Consider the following 6,000-nt stretch of genomic DNA (forward strand, 5'->3'; position numbering starts at 1 on the left):
TAGTAGTCAAGAAATCAAATGACTTATTGCATTACACAAATCTGCTGCACAAGATCTTTTTAAAATGTTGAAGATCAAAGATGTCAGCTTGAGGACTAAAGTGCGCCTGACCTAAGCCATACTATTTTCAGTAACCTCATATGCATGCAAAAGCTGGACAGGGAATAAGGAAGACCATAGAAGAATTGATGCATTTGAGTTATGGTGTTGGAGGAGAATATTGAAAGTGCCATGGATGCCAAAAGAACCAACAGATCTGTGTTGGAAGAAGTGTAGCCAGAGTGCTCCTTGCAGGCCAGAATGGCCAAACTTTGTCTCTCATACTTCGGACATATTGTCAGGAGGGACCAGTCTCTGGAGAAGGATATGTTTGGTAAGGTGGAAGTCAGAGAAAAAGAGGAAGACCCCCAGCAAGACCATGAGGCAAAGTAGAACTTGTGTCTTTCTCTTACTGTTGCCAATCTCAGTAACATGAGCTAGGGATGGGGGGCTATAGAAGAAGTTTATTTTCTTCACCACTTGACCCAGGACTCAGAACAGCTGAAGGAAGAGATCTGGTGAGAACTGGAGGAGTTGAGGGTCTAGCTTCTGCCCCCAGCTTACAAGGTAAGGCAGCAGATAAGTGACAACGTGTATTCCCACAGTGCTAACCAGAGCATGACAAATAGTGCTGCTTCACTTTTGCCTTTCAAATCTCATGCACATTTCTTGCCTGGTCAACCTTAACTCTGAACCACACAGGAAAGAGAATTGTAGGGACTATAGTTTCATGTGGCACTGTGGGATAAAGCACTGAACCACAAGGTCGATTTGAGCCATAAGGTTGATGGTTTAAACTCACCAGCCACTCCTTGGGAACCCTACACAGGGTCGCTATAAGTTGGAACTGACTCGACAACATTTAACAACAGGTTGACATAGTACAAGGTTACCACAAGATGATAAGAAGGGGGAAGGAAGCCAAATTTCTAGTAGCTCTTGGGTGCCATCAAGTTGGTTCTGATTCATAAGAACACTGTATAGGGTTTGAACTGCCAACTTGGTGGTTAGCAGTCCAATGCTTATCCTATAGCGCCACACCAGGACTGTGAAGAGTACCATAGACCACCTAATTGTCTCCATTTCACAGCAGGAGAAACGGTCAAGGCCATACAGCAGAATAGGATCCAACTCATCTATGCGTAGCCACTGCTAGACTGACTGTGGGACCTGCAAGTTGCTATGGCACTGTATAGGTTGTAGTGGAATTTCTGGTCTAAGATTAGGAAGAAAGGCCTGGTGATATGCTTCTAAAACTCGGCCAATGGAAATCCTATGGGTCACAGTGGTCCAGTCTGTGAATGATCATGGAGATGGCATGGGGCCAGGCAGCATTTCCTTCCCTTGTGAATGGGGTCTGCATGTGCAGGGCAGACTCCACAGCAGCTAACAACAATGGTACTCTGAAACCCCTGAATATTTCCTCACAAATTTCTAGCAACTTCTAACCTGAGCTCTGGTAGCGTAGTGGTTACAAATCGGGCTGTGAACCACAAGGTCAGCAGTTTGAAAATACCAGTTGTTCGGTGGGAGAAAGATGAGGCTTTCTGCTCCCGTAAAGATTTACAGCCTCAGAAACCCTGTACAGGATCACTATGAGTTAGAACCGACTCCACAGCACATAACCACCACCACCTAACCTTGAGGCTACTTTGCAAGATAAATATCAGCGTATCCATTTCACTGGCCCGTAAGTCTACTTTTAGCCACTTAACATTCATATTATGCTTCACAGATTATTTTAAAAGCAGGGAGGCATGGCAAGAAGAAAGCTGTTTTGTCAATTTTCCTGAAATGCCTGAATCTGGGGTTCCTGCTTCACTATTTCAGGCTAGTTGAGTATGGGCTTTGGAGTCTGATCAACTAGGGTTCAAGTCCCACCTCTGCCACTTCACTTGCTAATAATTTTCTGAGCCTCAGATCCCTTCCCTGTAATGTGGAGATAATCATGGTATTTCTTTGGGTTGTTTTGAGGACCCAGGGTGTTAATGTATGTAAAACTCCCAGCACTCAGCTTGGTACAGGTTGTTGTTTAGTTCAGTTAAGTCTATTCTGACTCACAGCTGCTCTGCATAGGGTTTTGAGGCTATAAATCTTTGCTGGATAGGAAAACCTTATATTTCTCCTGTGGAGCAGCTGGTAGACTCAAACTGCTGACCTGTGGTCCATAGTCCAGTGCTTATCCTACAGAGCCACTGCACTTCCCATTAGCTGTTATTAATTTTTCAGATGTCCGTTCTCCCAAGAAAATATTCTGTTTTTCACTTAAAAACAATCATGAGACTAATCCATGTTAGATGACTGCTGTTTACCTCCTCCCTCTTGACCCCCTGGTATAAGTGCATACAAGGTGGCTGGTTCTGGCTGCCAGGTGGTCGGCCCAGGAGAGTGGGAGAACAGAGAGGGAGCGTTGAGCTCATCACCAGCAGGCCCATTGGGCTGGGCTGAGTCAGGATGGAGAGGCCCCAAGGACCATCTCCTGGTCCCCTGCCACAGACACAGCTCGCAGCTCTCAGAGACCTCATGGTCCCTGCCCAATTTAAAGTTCAAACTCTGAAACTACATAAAGTTTCAGGATTTGGCTGCTGTGTGCCTGGGTTTCAGAGACTCCAGGTTCCAGGAAGGACCTACTGAGGAGAGGCTTCTGGGGAGAGAATCTGAAGATGGCCTCATTTCATTATCAACCCTAGGATGCCACAGGCTCAGGGACCCATAACTCTTCCCTGGGTCTGGGTGTTCTGGGCTGAGTGTGCTGAGGACGTGGATTCATGAACTTTTCTCCAGATCCCGCATCCCCCCTTCCCTACTCTACTCCCCTTCCCTTCTTTTTTCCTTCCCTCTTTCCTCCCTTCCACTTTCCCTTGCTCACTTTCTTCCTGCCCCTCTTCATTCCTTCTTATCTTTACAATAAAGAATAACAGGTTGACACAATTTGGGGACTAGATATTGATGTTAAATGAAGCGATAGAAACAGCATACTCTCATATGTTGATTTGTCTTTTGGAAATTTTATCATGAAGTTAAAAGTTGGAAGACTGCTATCCCTTAAAGGGCTTATGGAACAGTGCCCTCTTGCTGCCTTGAACTCAGGATGTCTGTTGTTAGGTGCCGTCGAGTCGGTTCTGACTCAGTGATCCCTAAGCACAACAGAACAAAACATGGCTTGGTCCTGGGCCATCCTCAGAATTGTTACACTTGAGTGCATTGCTGCTGCCACAGTGTCACTCCATCTAGTTGAGGGTCATTTTCTTTTTATCTGACCCTCCACTTCAACCAAGCGTGAGGTCCTTCTCCAGGGACTGGTCCTTTCTGACAATATGTCTGAAGTGTGAGAGAGAAAGGTCTCAGCATCCTGACTTCTAGGGAATATTCCGACTGTACGTCTTCCAACACAGATTTGTTTGTTTTTCTGGTGGTCCTTGGTATGTTTGATAATCTTCTCTTAACACTACAACTCAAATGTATCAATTGGCATAAATTCTTTTACGGTCTTCTTTATTCATTGTCCAACTTTCCCGTGTATACAAGGCTATTGAAAATACCATGGCTTATTGTCTAAAACTCATTATCTCCAGCCTCTACTCATGTTTCTCATCTGAGTATCTCAGTGGGTGGCTTTACTCTCCATCCAAATAAGCCAGAAACTAGGGCGTCATCAACCCACAGTCTTCTCTCCCCCTCATCCTCTTCCATTGTTGTTGTTTTTGTTAAATGCTGTCGAGTCAGTTCCAACTCATAGTGACCCTGTATAGGGTTTCTGAGGATTGGCTGGTGAGTTTGAAACTAACTTTGCAGTTCAAATTTACCTTGCGGGTCCAGTGCTTATCCTACAGAGTATATATATATCCCAATTTTATCTAGTTTCCACCCTCTTCTTCAGCCCACGTATTGCAGGGCTGTTGTCTGCCTGAGTTACTCCAACAGCTTCTTCACTTCCTCCCTAGTCTGGAGCACTTGGACTTCATCCTCCACCCTGGAGTCACTTAGAGCCATTTCTTGAAAATGACCATTCACCTTGGAGGCCAAGATGGCCAAGCTTTGTCTCTCATACTTTGGACATATTGTCAGGGGGGACCAGTTGCTGGAGAAGGATATCATGTTTGCTAAGGTGGAGGGTCAGAGAAAAACAGGAAGACCCCCAACGAGATGGATTTGCCAAGTGGTAGTAGCATCAATGGGCTCAAGCGTGGTAACAATTGTGAGGTTGGCCCAGGACCAGGCAGTGTTTTGTTCTGTTGTGCATAGGGTTGCTATGAGTTGGTACTAACTCAATGGCACCTAATGACAGCAACAAATCATCTAGTAAGTCAGGTCTATTTTAGGGATTTGAATTTTGTTCTACACTTTTCTCTCATTCTGTCCAGGACTTTCTGTTGAGCCCCTAGTCAGAATGGTTGGTAGTGACAGCTATTGTTGTTGTGAAGTGCTGTCGAGTTGGTTCCGACCCATAGCGACCCTGTACAGGGTGTCTGAGGAGCAACTGGTGAGCTTGACCTCCTGACCATGTGGTTCAAACTGACATCATCTAATTCTTCTGATGGCTAGCTAGAAGAGCCTGGGCTTCATGTGGACTCTTAATCTTCTGAACTACTTTTCTCTGCGTCAAAGATCCTGCTAAGCATGGCTTGCTTTGGTCTCTCTTCCAACTACATAACACCTTCCTACAGAACCAAAGTCTGTTTTCAAATTTATAGTTTCAAATTTACAGTTCCTTTAGGTGGCTGATCTGATAGCATGTGGGTTTTTTTGGTTTTTTTTTTTTGAGTTTTTATTGTGAATTATGTGGGTTTACATGGGAGAACATCAGTTTTACATTCATCCTATAGTATTTCATTTCATTGCAATGATTACAATCCCCTCTATTCATCATCAAATAACCAAAGGGTACCCCCCACAGGCCTGCCCACCCGACCGTCAGCACACAGCCCCTCTCCCTCCCTGAGTCCAGTGTCCCCAGCCACTCCATCTGTCCATGTCAGTCGTCTCTGTCTCCATCCCTGGAATCACTGCCTCTCTGGGTAGGGTCCAGAGAGGACCCTCTTTGTTCTTCTCACTTGATAGTCCCAGGGATCTCTGCTCCTGGTCTGCAAAACCAGTCACTCCCCTCCTTTTGTCAAAAAACATCTACCTCTACATTTCCAACTCTCACAGTCAGTCGTGATGGCAATTATTTATTCACTATTGTACCACAAGAGTCTTATTGCCATTTCCTTTCACCAGCCCGGTCCCAACAGATTGGAAAGCATTTAGTGGAGGCTCTACCTACTCCTGCCCCATCTGAAACTAGGCTCGCTCTTGAAAGCTTGTAAGCCAGTAACTTCTTACCTTTATAGTTCCCCGCCCCCTGATTTTGAGTAGCCAATGTCTAAGTTGCCCATCCCTGTCAACCCTGTGTACTGAGGGGGTGGGAGTGATTCTTGCTGTAAAGATTTGTTCTCTTTTTTGAGCTACTACATCCATAAGTATAGGTAAAGTTCGTCAAATTGTAGTGGGTTACTCTTTTTTTCCCCATCAAAACCATGTCAAGTGGGTACTCTCTGCAAGTATGGGTGTTCTTGTGTATCTCTCCTCCATATCAGCTGGATGCTTCACTCTCCACTCTAGTCCTCTGTGGCCATGTCAAGGCCCAGGAGTCCCCGGCTCTTGTCGTACTGCTGGCTATCCAGGGGTCTATTGAGTGTGGTTGGACTTAGCTCCCAACTTCATTGCTGTTTTTCCCCCTCTTCCTCTTAATGGTGACCAACGTGGTCACCAGCCAGACCACATGCCTGCTCATGTATTCTCCTTGAGTCTTAGTCTTGGAAGGGACTTTGCTCTGAGGGAATCCGACCATTTGCCTTGATGGCTCCCAGGTGAACAGCTTACTTGTTCTTGTAGTAATCAATCAGACTGTGTTAATTTTGGTTCTTTCCTCTTTTTGGATGTGTGCATATATTGCAATAAATTGTCCTCTCAGCACCG

Source organism: Chrysochloris asiatica, unplaced genomic scaffold, assembly GCF_000296735.1.
Source record: "Chrysochloris asiatica unplaced genomic scaffold, ChrAsi1.0 scaffold00053, whole genome shotgun sequence".
NCBI classification, from domain to species: Eukaryota; Metazoa; Chordata; class Mammalia; order Afrosoricida; family Chrysochloridae; genus Chrysochloris; species Chrysochloris asiatica.